Source organism: Hylobates moloch, unplaced genomic scaffold (assembly GCF_009828535.3).
Source record: "Hylobates moloch isolate HMO894 unplaced genomic scaffold, HMol_V3 SCAFFOLD_10, whole genome shotgun sequence".
NCBI classification, from domain to species: domain Eukaryota; kingdom Metazoa; phylum Chordata; class Mammalia; order Primates; family Hylobatidae; genus Hylobates; species Hylobates moloch.
Window position 1 is genome coordinate 67,718,470 of NW_026652285.1, and position 16,299 is coordinate 67,734,768.

At 41.3% G+C, this 16,299-nt stretch overlaps 1 protein-coding gene across 2 annotated transcripts in view; it reads right to left on the reverse strand.

The window, feature by feature from the left end:
- Window positions 1–16,299, reverse strand: part of FANCC (FA complementation group C) — a 234,682-nt gene that overhangs the window by 167,039 nt on the left and 51,344 nt on the right. The window lies entirely within an intron of this gene.

Here is a 16,299-nt window from a genome sequence, read left to right on the forward strand (position 1 = left end):
GGCAGGCAGGATATTCAGCAATCTTATTTCAAAAGACTAGTGGTAAATAAAGTGAGTTTAAATCCTCAACAGCCATAATTAACAGGTAAAATGCTCCCAATTAAATACCCAAGATATCAACAAAGGAGGTTCCCATTACTAAACAAGAAAACAAGAAGAAATTTGAAACAACTGTACGATTTGCAGTGCAAAAAAATCTAGATTGGGAAAGTTTTAAAATACCTAAAAAATGTGCAGTCTTCATGTTCACTTGGGCAGCACACACACTAGAACATTTACAGTTTTGAGAAGGATCATGTCTAAATGAAAAGAAAGTTTAATAATAGAGGGAATATATGCATACTGTCAAAATTGCACTTAGCCAAAAATCTACGTAATATCCATGCCTCCTCATTGTCTTCCTCATCCAAGCCATCATCACCACCTGTCAAGTCTACCACCAAAATAAATGTGTGTGATCTGACTTGACTGCATGCACTTCCTTCCACCTCACTGCCGCCCCTCAGCCTAGCCCTGGAGTGTTACACTTGTCTACTGCCAGGCTGGGCCTGCCCGTCTCCAATTCATTCTCTATGCAGTAGACAGAAAAAACTTCAGCAAATGTAAATGAAACCAGCACATTCCCCTGGGTAAAACCTCTCATCACACTTCCTTGAAAAGAAATTTAAACTCCCCGTAGATACTCCTAGCTGCTTGCTGGAGTCTTGAAGACCCTGCAAAACATGGCTCCAGCACCCTCTCTGACAGCCCTTGTTTCCTCTCTCCCCGGCTCACCACGGTCCAGCCCAGGCCTCTCATCTGCTTCATGCACACAACAAATCCTCCCAGGCCTTTCTGCTGATTCTGGATAATTATCCTGGGCTTTATTCGTTCACTTAGTTACCGCTTCCTCTACTGGTGTGTAAATTCCCTGTCTTCCTAGAATGCAGCATATGCCTGGCAAACACTCAAAAAATACTGAATTAAGGAATGAATAATTCACCGGTATTCCTCATAGTACAGTTCTAAGCTAAATGCCACAGCAAAACGCTTCTCCAGATGAAGTAATTTAATTTTATATTTATGTTATGTATTTTTTTTTTAGATGAAGTCTCACTCTATCTCCCAGGCTGGAGTTAAGTGGTACGATGTTGGTTCACTGCAACCTCCACCTCCTGGGTTCAAGCGACTATCCTGCCTCAGCCTCCCAAATAGCTGGGATTACAGGCACACACAACCACGCCCGGCTAATTTTTATATTTTTAGTAGAGACGGGGTTTCACTATGTTGGCTAGGCAAGTCTCGACCTCCCGACCTCAAGTGATCTGCCCTCCTTTGCCTCCCAAAGTGCTGGGATTACAGGCATGAGCCACTGTGCCCAGCCAGTAATTTAATTTTTAAAGGGCAATTCCCCACCAAAAAAAATTTTAAGGTATTTTTATGTTGCCTGTGTGAAATTTAATTAGTAATGTCTCATTTTATAAATATAATAATAGTTCATACTTGCATACATTTATACTATGCTCTTGGCAATATATTAAATACTTTATTCATACTAATTTAATCATTACAGCGACACTATGAAATGGGTACTATTATCATCTCCATTTTACAGAGGCACCAAGAGATTACATAATTGCCCAAAGTAAGATTATGTAAAAACTGAAAGGAAGTAACTGCTAGTAAACAGCAGAGCTATGATTGTGGAATATGAATCCAGGGTCTGGCTCTAAAGTCTGTGTCCTTAAAGAAATAAACTGAAGAGGTGGGGCACGGTGGCTCACACCTGTAATCCCAGAACTTTGGGAGGCCGAGGTGGGTGGATTACCTGAGGTCAGGAGTTTGAGACCAGCCTGACCAACATGGTGAAACCCCGTCTCTACTGAAAATAACAAAAATTAGCTGGGCGTGGTGGCAGGAGCCTGTAATCCCAGCTACTTGGGAGGCAGAGGCAGGAGAATCACCTGCCCAGGAGGCAGAGGTTGCAATGAGCCAAGATCGTACCATTGCACTGCAGCCTGGGAGACAAAGTGAGACTGATTCAAAAAAAAAAAAAGAAAGAAAGAAACTGAAGAAACTAACAAACTGATGAATTTCTTATATATTTCATATGGCACTAGATGCACATCAGTTTAGATATTTGGGAACCCAGTAAAATGAAGAACTTTTTGATAAAAGAGACAAATATTTTATTCAAATAAAATTGCAGGCCCGGGGCTGGGTGCAGTGACTCACGCCTGTAATCCCAGCACTTTGGGAGGCCGAGATGGGCAGATCACGAGGTCAGGAGATTGAGACTATCCTGGCTAACACGGTGAAACCCCGTCTCTACTAAAAATACAAAAAATTAGCCAGGCATGGTGGTGGGCGCCTATAGTCCCAGCTACTCGGGAGGCTGAGGCAGGAGAATGGCATGAACCTGGGAGGCAGAGCTTGCAAGTGAGCCGAGATCGCGCCACTGCACTCCAGCCTGGGCAACAGAGCGAGACTCCATCTCAAAAAAAAAAAAAAAAATTGCAGGCCTGGAACAGTGGCTCATGCCTGTAATCCCAGCATTTGGCAGGCAGTGACAGGAGCATCACTTGAGGCCAGGAGTTTGAGACCAGCCTGGGCAACATACCAAGACCCCATCTCTAAAAAAAAAAAAATTTTTTTTAATTAGCCATGCATGGTAGCAGATGCCTATAGTCCCAGCTACTCTAGAGGCTAAAGCAGGAGGATCACTTGGACCCAGGAGTTCAAGGCCTCTGTGAGCTAGGATAGCACCACTGCACTCCACACTCCAGCCTGTGTGAGACAGCCAGACTGTCTAAAAAAGGCAAAAACCTTCGCTCAGCAATAGAAATGTATCTGATTGTTTTAAATGCAAACAGCTTTAGGAATCATGCAGTGCACTGATCCGCAATATGCTGCTCCACAACCTCTGGGGCTGGGAGGGGTGAAAACATGGTGCTGTGGTTGTGATGACCACGGAGTGCGGGTGATGGCTGCTGCCAGCATCTGGTTAATCAAAGCACCCTGTGCCATCGGCCACATGTGGGATGATCACACCTGTTGGGCAAATCTGACCCTGCTGGGAATCTGAGTCTTGACAGGTGGAACTCAGTCATTCAAAGGTTCTCTTAATCTAGATCCCTAGAGGTATCTGAGCTCATGTTCTTAATAAGGTAAGGTGTTTCTCTCAACATTTTAAATCAATACTTTTAAATATTTCACTCCACTCTCTTCTTCCTTACATGGTTTCTGAGGAGAAATTGAATGTTCTGCTCCTCTAAAGGTAAAGTGCGTTTTTCTTCTGGCTTCGTTCAAACTAAGAAAGCTTCCTGTATTTGTGGTATGGTGTCTGACATTAACTTGGAAAATTCTCAGTAATTACTGTTTCCGATATTTCTCTTTTAAAAATTTTTTTATTCCCATAGGTTTTTGGGGAACAGGTGGTATTTGGTTACATGGTAAGTTCTTTAGTGGTGACTTATGAGATTCTGGTGCACCCATCTCCCATTGTGGAAGACAATTTTTTCATGGACTAGGGTGGGGGCAGGGATGGGGAGGATGTGTTTTTGGGATGAGAAACTGTTCCACCTCAGATCATCAGGCATTAGTCACATTCTCATATGGAGCGTGCAACCTAGATCCCCTGCATATGCAGTTCACAAGAGGATTCATGCCCCTATGAGAATCTAATGCCACCACTGATCTGACAGGGAGCAGAGCTCAGCCAGTGATGGTCACTGGCTTACTACTTACCTCCTGCTGTATGGTCTGGTTCCTAACAGGCCATGGACTGGTACCAGTCTGTGGCCCAGGGCTTGGGGACCCCTGCTATAGAGGAAAGGAAGATGTGCTGTTGGGAAGGTGTGCATGAATGGCACCAAGATGCTGGCAATATTCTATTTCCTGACCTGCACGGCAATAACTATGTATCCACATTTTAATAACTCACCGAAGTATAAATCGTGTTTATGTTTTTCAATATGTTACTTTCCACAATTAAAAAATAGTTTTTAAAACCTCCACAGGCTGGCAAGATGGCCGAATAGGAACAGCTCCAGTCTGCAGCTCCCAACAGGATCAATGTAGAAGGCAGGTGATTTCTGCATTTCCAACTGAGGTACCTGGCTCACCTCACTGGGACTGGTTAGACAGTGGGTGCAGCCCACGGAGGGCAAGCAGAAGCCAGGTGGGGTGTCGCCTCACCCAAGAAGCATAGGGGGTTGGGGAACTCCCTCCCCTAACCAAGGGAAGCCGTGAGGGACTGTGCGGTGAGGAATGGTGCATTCCAGCAGACACTACGCTTTTCCCATGGTCTTCACAACTTGCAGACCAGAAGATTCCCTTGGGTGCCTACACCACCAGGGCCCTGGGTTTTAAGCACAAAACTGGGCGGCCATTTGGGCAGACACCGAGCTAGCTGCAGGAGTTTTTTCATACACCAGTGGCGCTTGGAATGCCAGCGAGACAGAACCGTTCACTCCCCTCAAAAGGGGGCTGAAGCCAGGGAGCCAAGTGGTCTAGCTCAGTGGATCTCACCCCCAAGGAGCCCAGCAAGCTAAGATCCATTGGCTTGAAATTCTGGCTGCTGGCACAGCAGTCTGAAGTCAACCTGGGATGCTTGAGCTTGGTGGGGGGAGGGGCGTCCCCCATTACTGAGGCTTGAGTAGGCGGTTCTCCCCTCACAGTGTAAACAAAGCCGCAGGGATGTTTGCTCGGCAAAGCCGCTGTAGCTAGACTGCCTCTCTAGATTCCTCCTCTCTGGGCAGGGCATCTCTGAAAGAAAGGCAGCAGCCCCAGTCAGTAGCTTATAGATCAAACTCCCATCTCCCTGAGACAGAGCACCTGGGGGAAGGGGCGGCTGTGGGCGCAGCTACAGCAGAATTAAACGTTCCTGCCTGCTGGCTCTGAAGAGAGCAGCAGATCTCCCAGCACAGCATTTGAACTCTGCTCAGGGAAAGACTGCCTCCTCAAGTGGGTCCCTGACCCCCGTGCCTCCTGACAAGGAGACACCTCCAAGCAGGGGTCGACAGACACCTCACAGGAGAGCTCCAGCTGGCATCTGGCAGGTGCCCCTCTGGGAGGAAGCTTCCAGAGGAAGGATCAGGCAGCAGTATCTGCTGTTCTGAAACCTCCACTGGTGATACCCAGGCAAACAGAGTCTGGAGTGGACCTCCAGCAAACTCCAGCAGAGGGGCCTGACTGTTAGAAGGAAAACTAACAAACAGAAAGGAATAGCATCAACATCAACAAAAAGGACGTCCACACAAAAACCCCATCCAAAGGTCACTAGTGTCAAAGACCAAATGTAGATAAATCCATGAAGATGAGTAAAAACCAGCACAAAAAGGCTGAAAATTCCAAAAACCAGAACGCCTGTTCTCCTGCAAACGATCACAACTCCTCTCCAGCAAGGGAACAAAACTGGACGGAGAATTAGCTTGACAAATTGACAGAAGTAGGCTTCAGAAGGTGGATGATAACAAACTCCTCCAAGCTAAAGGAGCATTTTTTAACCCAATGAAAGGAAGCTAAGAACCTTGAAAAAAGGTTAGAGGAACTGCTAACTAGAATAACATAAATGACCTGATGGAGCTGAAAAACACATCGTGAGAACTTCGTGAAGCATACACAAGTATCAATAGTTGAATTGATCAAGCAGAAGAAAGGATATCAGAGACTAAAGATCAACTTAATGACATAAAGCATGAAGACAAGGTTAGAGAAAAAAAAATGAAAAAGAACAAACAAAGCCTCCAAGAAATTCGGGACTGTGAAAAGACCAATTGGTGTATGGTGTATGGTGTACCTGAAAGTGACAGGGAGAATGGAACCAAGTTGGAAAACACTCTGCAAGATATTATCCAGGAGAACTTCCCTAACCTACCAAGACAGGCCAGCATTCAAATTCAGGAAATACAGAGGATGCCACAAAGATACTCCTTGAGAAGAGCAAATCCCAAGACACATAATTGTCAGATTCACCAAAGTTGAAATGAAGGAAAAAATGTTAAGGGCAGTCAGAGAGAATGGTTGGGTTACCCACAAAGGGAAGTCCTTCAGACTAACAGCGGATCTATCTGCAGATACTCTATAAGCCAGAAGAAAGTGGAGGCCAATATTCAATATTCTTAAAGAATTTTCAACCCAGAATTTCATATCCAGCCAAACTAAGTTTCATAAGCGAAGGAGAAATAAAATCCTTTGCAGACAGGCAAATGTTGAGAGATTCTGTCACCACCAGGCCTGCCTTACAAGAGCTCTTGAAGGAAGTATTAAATATGGAAAGGAAAATCCGGTACCAGCCACTGCAAAAAAATACCAAATTGTAAAGACTATTGACACTGTGAAGAAACTCCATCAACTAATGGGCAAAATAACCTGCTAGCATCATAATGATAGGATCAAATTCACACATAAAAATATTAACCGTAAATGTAAACGGGCTAAATGCCCCAATTAAAGGACACAAACTTGCAAATTCAATAGTCAAGACCCATCAGTGTGCATAAGGAGACCCACCTCACGTGCAAAGACAGACATAGGCTCAAAATAAATGGATGGAGGAATATTTACCAAGCAAATGGACAGAAAAAAAAAAAAAGCAGGGGTTGCAATGCTAGTCTCTGATAAAACAGACTTTAAACCAACAAAGATAAAAAAAGACAAAGAAGGGCATTACATAATGGTAAAGGGATCAATGCAACAAGAAGAGCTTACTATCCTAAATATATATGCACCCAATACAGGAGCACCCAGATCCATAAAGCAAGTTCTTAGAGGCCTACAAAGAGACTTAGACTCCCGCACAATAATAGTGGGACACTTTAACACTCCACTTTCATATAAGACAGATCAATGAGACAGAAAATTAACAAGGATATTCAGGACTTGAACTCAGCTCTGGACCAAGTGGACCTAATAGACATCTACAGAACTCTCCACCCCAAATCAACAGAATATACATTCTTCTCAGAACCACATCACAATTCTTTTAAAACTGACCACATAATTGGAAGTAAAACACTCCTCAGCAAATGCAAAAGAACAGAAATCATAACAGTCTCTTAGACCACAGTGCAATCAAATTAGAACTCAGGATTAAGAAACTCACTCAAAACTACACAACTACATGGAAACTGAACAACCTGCTCCTGAATGACTACTGGGTAAATAATGAAATGAAGGCAGAAATAAAAAAGTTATTTGAAACCAATGAGAACAAAGACACAATGTACCAGAATCTCTGGGACACAGTGAAAGCAGTATTTAGAGGGAAATTTATAGCACTAAATGCCCACAGGAGAAAGCAGGAAAGATCTAAATTGACATCCTAACATCACAATTAAAAGAACTAGAGAAGTAAGAGCAAACACATTCAAAAGCTAGCAGAAGACAAGAAATAACTAAGATCAGAGCAGAACTGAAGGAGATAGAGACACAAAAAACCCTTCAAAAAAATCAATGAATCCAGGAGCTGGTTTTTGGAAAAGATTAACAAAATAGACCGCTAGCCAGACTAATAATAAAGAAGAAAAGAGAGAAGAATCAAATAGTCACAATAAAAAATGATAAAGAATATCACCACTGATCCCACAGAAATACAAGCTACCATCAGAGAATACTATAAACACCTCTACACAAATAAACTAGAAAATCTAGAAGAAATGGATAAATTCCTGGACACATACACCCTCTTATACCCTCTCAAGACTAAACCAGGAAGAAGTTGAATCCCTGAATAGACCAATAACAATTCTGAAATTGAGGCAGTAATTAATAGTCTACCAACCAAAGAAAGCCCAGGACCAAACATTCACAGCCGAATTCTACAGAGGTACAAAGAGAAGCTGATACCATTCCTTCTGAAACTATTCCAAACAATAGAAAAAGAGGTACTCTTCCCTAACTCATTTTATGAAGTCAGCATCATCTTGATACCAAAACCTGGCAGAGACACAACAAAAAAAGAAAATTTCAGGCCAATTCCCTGATGAACATCAATGCGAAAATCCTCAATAAAGTACTGGCAAGCCAAATCCAGCAACACATCAAAAAGCTTATCCACCACAATCAAGTTGGCTTCATCCCTGGGATGCAAGGCTGGTTCAACATATGCCAGTCAATACATGCAATCCGTCACATAAACAGAACCAATGACAAAAACCACATGATTATCTCAATAGATGCAGAAAAGGCCTTCGATAAAATGCAACACCCCTTCATGTTAAAAACTCTCAATAAACTAGGTATCGATGGAACGTATCTCAAAATAATAAGAGCTATTTATGACAAACCCACAGCAAATATCATACTAAATGGGCAAAAACTGGAAGCATTCCCTTTGAAAACTGGCATAAGTCAAAGATGCCCTCTCTCACCACTCCTATTCAATATGGTATTAGAAGTTCTGGCCAGGGCAATCAGGCAAGATAAAGAAATAAAGGGTATTCAAATAGGAAGACAGGAAGTCAAATTGTCTCTGTTTGCAGATGACATGATTGTATATTTAGGGAACCCCATCGTCTCAGCTCAAAATCTCCTTAAGCTGATAAGCAGCTTCAGCAAAGTCTAACGATACAAAATCAATGTACAAAAATCACAAGCATTCCCATACACCAATAACAGACAGAGAGCCAAATCATGAGTGAACTCGCATTCACAATTGCTACAAAGAGAATAAAATACCTAGGAATACAACTTACAAAGGATGTGAAAGACCTCTTCAAGGAGAACTACAAACCATTGCTCAAGGAAATAAGAGAGGACATAAACAAATGGAAAAACATTCCATGCTCATGGATAGGAAGAACAGATATCGTGAAAATGGCCATACTGCCCAAAGTAATTTACAGATTCAGTGCTATCCCCATTAGGCTACCATTGACTTTCTTCACAGAATTAGAAAAAACTACTTTGAATTTCATATGGAACGAAAAAAAAGTCCGTATAGCCAAGACAATCCTATGCAAAAAGAACAAAGCTGGAGACATCGCACTACCTGACTTCAAACTATATACTACAAGGCCACAGGAACCAAAACAGCATGGTACTGGTACCAAAACAGAGATATAAGCCAATGGAACAGAATAGAGGCCTCAGAAATAACGCCACCCATCTACAACCATCTGATCTTTGACAAACCTGACAGAAACAAGCAATGGGAAAATTTCCCCTGTTTAATAAACTGTGTTGGGAAAACTGGCTAGCCATATGCAGAAAACTGAATTAGGACCCCTTCCTTACACCTTATACAAAAATTAACTCGAGATGCATTAAAGACTTAAACGTAAGACCTAAAACCATAAAAACCCTGGAAGAAAACCTAGGCAATACCATTTAGGACATAGTCACGGACAAAGACTTCATGACTAAAATACCAAAAGCAATGGCAACAAAAGCTAAAATTGACAAATGGGATCTAATTGAACTAAAGAACTTCTGCACAGCAAAAGAAACTATCATCAGAGTGAACGGACAACCTACAGAATGGGAGAAAATTTTTGCAATCTATCCATCTGACAAAGGGCTAATATCCACAATCTACAAGGAACTTAAACAAATTTACGAGAAAAAAACAACCCCATCAAAAAGTGGGCAAAGGATAAGAACAGACACTTCTCAAAAGAAGACATTTATACAGCCAACAAACATATGAAAAAAAGCTCATCATCACTGGTCACTAGAGAAATGCAAATCAAAACCACAATGAGATACCATCTCACGCCAGTTAGAATTGGCAATCATTAAAAAGTCAGGAAACAACAGATGCTGAAGAGGATGTGGAGAAACAGGAATGCTTTTACCCTGTTGGTGGGAGTGTAAATTACTTCAATCATTGTGGAAGACAGTGTGGAGATTCCTCAAGGATCTAGAACCAGAAATACCATTTGACCCAGCAATCCCATTACTGGGTATATAAGAATTATAAATCATTCTGCTATAAAGACACATGCACACATGTATGTTTATTGCAGCATTATTCACAATAGCAAAGACTTGGAGCCAACCCAAATGCCCATCAATGATAGACTGGATAAAGAAAATGTGGCACATATACACCATGGAATGCCATGCAGCCATAAAAAAAGATAAGTTCATGTCCTTTGCAGGGACATGGATGAAGCTGGAAGCCATCATTCTCAGCAACCAACACAGGAACAGAAAACCAAACACCACATGTTCTCACTCATAAGTGGGAGTTGAATAATGAGAACACATGGACCCAGGGAGAGGAACATCACACACCGGGGCCTGTCAGGGGGCTGGGGGGCTAAGGAAGGGATACCATTAGAAGAAATACCTAATGTAGATGACAGATTGATGGGTGCAGGAAACCACCATGGCACATGTATACCTGTGTAACAAACCTGCACATTCTGCACATGTATCCCAGAACTTAAAGTATAATAAAAATAAATTTAAAACTTCCAGATACACATTTACCATAAAGACATCACCCCACAGGCAAAGAAAAAAGGAAAAAGTATTATAGTTTATAAATGCGAATAAAGATGGACAGTACTTGATGAATACAACAAAAGTTTTCAAATTGTTGAAACAGTATGTATTTTCTGTTTTTTTTTTTACCTGAGTTCTCTGTCTGGAAATATTAAAACCACCCACCAGGATGGGCAGAGATAACAGTCCTAGCACTTGCTCCCTCCTTTTCCTTCCAGTCCTCAAATAATGACTCTATTTTTCCAGTCCTGACTCTAAGGAGGGGAAAATCCAAAACCTGCTTTCTGGACCCCCTGTCTTACCTGTACGACTACTGCTTTGCCCCAGAGGGCTTTGTCACAAAGAGGAGAGACATTCAATTCACTATTCAGGGAGGAATAAGACAGTGTCACACTAAGCAGACATATAAGGTGGCTTCCGTGCAGCTCCAAAAAATGCATGCCTTGAAAAATGGGGCTAATTCTTCAGATTTATGGTAATTTCAACTTTTTTCACAAATGTACTACTTTTTTATCGCAGGTAATCTACAAACCTGTTAGACAATTGACAGCTGACTATATTTTTTGCTCAATACCAAAATCCTTTATCTTGCTCCAAATGTAAGTCCTTGACTTTCTTATGATTCTGCCTAGTGTATGTACCTAAATTCATTTCATTACTAGCTCTTAGAGAAATACTGTTTAGCATTTTTAAGAAATAAAAAAGGTAAATGTTTTATAACCTATTTCCTGAAAACTCATGATGTTAAGTATTTTGTGCATACACGCACAGCATTTACTAATGTAGCAAAAGCAATTGGCATGAAAAATCAGAAGGAAATCCACATTTTCCATTTCTTCCATAATGTATCTTTTAGTGCATTTACCCAGTCCCTAAGGAATCAAAACAAACCATGATTTCACCTTCTCCACGTATGCAGACTAAAAACAACAGAAGTTGTTAGATCCCTCAGTAAGTATTTCCAGGAGAAAATAAAGAAATTAAATAAAGACCTTCAGAAATTCCTATGCAGAGGGGACTAAAGCAAAGTCGTATGAGCAGAGAGATGCAGATGCTGGAACAGAAGGCAGTGTCCACTGAAGGATCCACACATGCTTGATCCTGTCCCTGTTTCCTGCCAGGTGGGAGCGGATCCTTCAGAAGCAGGAAGAGGTGAGGGGCTGGGATAAAGTGCCAAGGGAAACCAGCCATGGGGTCATGCAAACATCCAAGATACTGAAAAGGAACCGGTTCACAATGGCATCAGTTTAGGACCACTGCCATTGCCCTTCTTCTCACACATATAAATTGCTCAAGAGTTTGGTTGCTTGCTAAGTACTATTTTACGAACTCAAATAGCCATGGTACAAAGATACACCACTGTCCACAGGGGCTCATGGTCTGAGTCACCGAGATAACATGGCTCAGATTCAAAGTACAGCAGGCAACAAAGAGTATTACCTCAGGACTAAAGGTTCCTCATTTTGGTGAATTCTATCCTTTAGGAAAAGGATATATTCAAAAACTTCATGGAAAATGTACCTTACAAGAATATGGAGCTCACCAAGCACGCAATTCATGAGAGCAGAAGGAAGTAAAAGCATCAAAACACTTGAGCAGTGTCTGAAGAAAGATAACAAAGAGGGAGGAAATGCTGGGTGACAGGCTGGGGCAATGCATCCTAATTCATTAAAAACCATCTGTCTTCACTTAGAATGGCTACTATCAAGAAAACAACGACAAGCATTGATGAGGACACAGAGAAACCAGAACTCTCGTGCACTGTTGGTGGGAATGTAAAATGGCGCAGCTGCTACGAAAAACAGTATGGTGGTTCCTGAAAAAACTAAACATAGAATTACCATTGATCCAGCAATCCCACTTCTAGGTATACACCCAAAAGAATTAAAAGCAGGGTTTCAAAGAGATGCTTGTACACCCAATTTCATAATAGTGCAACAGCCAAAAGTGAGAACAACTCAAATATCCATCAGTGAAGAAAAGGATACACAAAGTGTGGTATATGCATACACTGGAATATCATTCAGCCTTAAAAAGGAATGTAATTCTGATACATACAGGAATAAATCTTGAAAACACTATGCTAAGTGAAATCAGACAAGATGCGGAAGGACAGATATTCTTTGATTCCACACAGATGAGGTACCTAAAGTAGTCAAATTCACAGAGTCAAATTAATTCATGAGGGGAGACAGTAAGGAATGTTACTGCTTAATGGGTAGAGTTTCTGTTTGGGATAACGGGAAAGTTCTGGAGGTGGATAGCGGCAATGGTTAAACAATGTTAATGTAATCAATGCCACTGAATTACATGTAAAAGTGGTTCAGATGATTACAGTCTTATTTATATTTACCACAATTAAAAAACCAACAACACACAAATGACAAACCTAGAGTGGCTCCAGTCATGGCTGGCCCAGCAGAGGTGGGGCCTGGAGAACATGCTGCATCCCTACCCTGCTGTCTCCTCAGGGCCCCCTCAGAACAGTGCTGCACACACTGCTAGTTGCCCACCCAGCAGCCCTAAGCTCTCCATTTCCTCTTTGTTAAGAGTTTTGTCCAGGAATCTCAGGGCCATATGTCTTAGGAAGACTGGGATATCCCCCAGTGCCAGGGGTGAATCTTGATTCACACAGAGCAGGTAATTTCAAATGTTTTCCTTCAATTTTGAAGACCCCAAAGATTATATATATAATATATATATATATATATATATATATATATATATATCTCAATATTTACCACCAGAAACTAAAACTGAGAACAATTAAAAAGACAAAATATACAAACACACATTCCATTAGCTGTCAGAGGGAGGTCATCATCATCTATCATGTAACCTCTTGACAACGCCACTGCACACTAGTGAGCGAACGCGAGTCGAAAAGGCAAATAGCAGCTTAGCATTATTATAAAAATAGTTTTACCCTTGTGAACCTCCTAAAAGGGTCTCGGGGACCCTGGGCCCTCAGCCACATTTTGGGAATGGCTAGTACAGACCAGTCATGGTATTTACTTTTGCTCTCCTATCAAACTGTAGGAACAGGTATGTTATGGAAATATAGGGCATGAGAACTGAACTTCAACAAAAGGTTTCTCAGTTTTCCTCAGTTTTAAATGAGTTCACTTTTTTCCATATCCGACACAGTAGTCTTTGTGTGACACTCAGAACGGTAACAGTCACCTTGAGACCCAGGGATAGGGAAACCTGAGAGGACTGGCCAACGTACTGCAAACAGCAAAGAAGAATCACAGCCCTGTGTCCTCACAGCATAGTTGAGGCAATGAAGGAGCCGAATGTGGAACTGCTCTTTTTGCTTAATCCACCATTCTTTGGCTTTCCTGTTACTTGCAATCAAACACGTCCTAGCTGACACATCTCAGGACCTAGTTTGCTGAGCATATTTTGAAACCCACAAACTCACACAGTACTTGGCATGCTGTAGGAGCATGATAAATATGTACTGAACAAATGTATGGAAAATAAATACATTTAAAAACCCAACAAGGCTGTTGCAGAAGAAAAATAAAATAAAACAGATAAAATTCAGACTGATTTTATGTTGATAGAAACCCTTGTAGCTCCAAGATTGTTAACATTTAAAACAAAGCTCATTTTAAACCACACAAAAGTAGCTGTACATGGTACCTGTCGGGGGTACAAGAAAGTCTGAGAATGCTTTCCTTTGGTCTAAAACATCTCTAAGCCCAGAGAGCTAAGTCTACTCATGCCAAATATGGACCATATAACCTTCTCAAAGTGGAGGCGCCCTGATAAAGAGCACTTTTTTCCCATTTTCCCTCAGCATGAGGTCCTTTCTCTCATGAAATAAGCACCAAACAGGAGATGTATGGAGAGAATGCTACAAAACACACTATTCATGGAAAAAGAAAAAAAAGACAAATCAAATACTTAGCTTCCAATCAATGTCATCAACTAGGGGCACCATGACCTTGTCATAAAATATTTAAAACCCCCTAAAATATAATCAAATATAAATTAAGAAATTTATGTTCAATTCCACTTAAGTTGACAAGATTCCTCCTCTTCCTTGATGAAAGCCTGATAACTATTTTTAATTTGCTGAAATGTAATGTTTCTTTGCTTCACTTCACAGGGTAAGATTGGTCAACTTACCCTGTGTTTGTGGCTTTTTTTTTTTTTGAAAGCCACAATAAAAGATTCTTGTTCCCATGAAGTGCTTATGAAAGAAACAAATGGTATTTTTCCTCCTGAAACCAATGAGGTTTTAAGAAAAGTTCCACTAGGAGGAGCTGGCTATTTCTCTGTGGAGTCAGTGGCATTCCACCTCTGAGATAGTCTAATCAAAAACACAGACCTGAAATTTGCAGATAATTTCAAACAAACCTCAATTGTAAACAAAACCTGGGTCTAAGGAATTGGAGGAGGCAACTTCAATCCAGGTGCAGAGTATGTATATATACTCTTCAGATGACTTCACAAAGAATTAAGGAAATTGAATCTAGCAGATAACTCTGGGGATTTACTAGGCTCAATTATCCCACCCAAGTCCCCAGCAATGGGGGGAGAGGAGCTATTCTCTGGACTTGGCTTCAAAGTAAAAGCATCCCTTCACCACAGCGCTTGCCTTCGAGGCTGCTGAGACAGAAATCTCTGACCTTGTTCTCCATCAGAGCACCAAGGAGCCATCATTCAGACTCAAAAAATACCAGCCTTCCCTCATGCATTCTATTACAATGATTACTTCCTTTCCTCGCATTTCTTGTCCTCACTTCACTTACTTGACAGTAAGACTGTTGGGTTTTGGTTAGACCAGTTAGAAAGTGAGCTGAGGAACACATTAGTTATTAAAATATTAGGAATCTTCTTCTTGCCTTGTGACTTGGCTCCAAGTTATTTCTGCCTCTTTCTTTCCTTGATTCCACAGGTAATTTATTACTACCTAAACAAAAACAAGGAAACTCATACATTTATTAGGGGCCTATTTTATGACAAGAGCTCTGAAAATCACTGCAAATAAAAAGATGACAGTGTTCCCCACTCTCAAGCAACTTACGGCTAGTGAGGAAATTGGGACCCATACACAGATTACACTGTGGGAGGGGCTGGGAGAGAAGGAAACACAGGGGGCTGCAGGGAGCATGAGGAAGGGGCACCAGCCCGGCATGGAGGTGTCAGAGGCCCCAGAGAGAAACCACCCTGAGCTAAGCAGGTCAGGAAGCATGAGCAGGAGTGAGCTAACGATATCAAAATCAAATGCAGGGTGCTTGCTGCAACCAACAGCAACAGTTAAGTTACCATTTGACCCATGGTTCTCAAACTTAAAAACTGTTGAGGGCTCCCAGTATTATCTAAAGTCATTTTTCTTGTTAAATATTAAACGTAATATTAAACATAAACCAGTAAAACCTTTATGCTTGTAACTCTTATACAACCACAAAATAAAAAACATACAAATTAAATACCAACAAATCTACAAAATGAGTAAAATTTTAATTGACAAAATTAATTCAGCGTGATCAATGATGCAGTCACTGAAACTCACTTTGGACTAACCATGTAGGGCTTGGTACTGACAGGCAGGTTCTGTTGACTGGCCAGTACTAACACATGCAGGGAGACAGCTTAATTCACGCATCACTTTCCTCCTCAGAACCACTGTGCAACGGCAATCTCTTAGCTCAAACACATTATTTACCTTTTCACCTCTGTTCTTTTATAGTATCTCCCTATATTTAAAGTAGTGCTCCTTGGCACCCGTACAAACACAACTCCAGGCACTGAAATTTTAAGACATTATTTAGTTAGAATTGCAGGCATTTAGGTGTGTGGAATCATGAATTTTTTAAAAATTACCACCAAAACGAAAAATAGAAGGTGAAACCT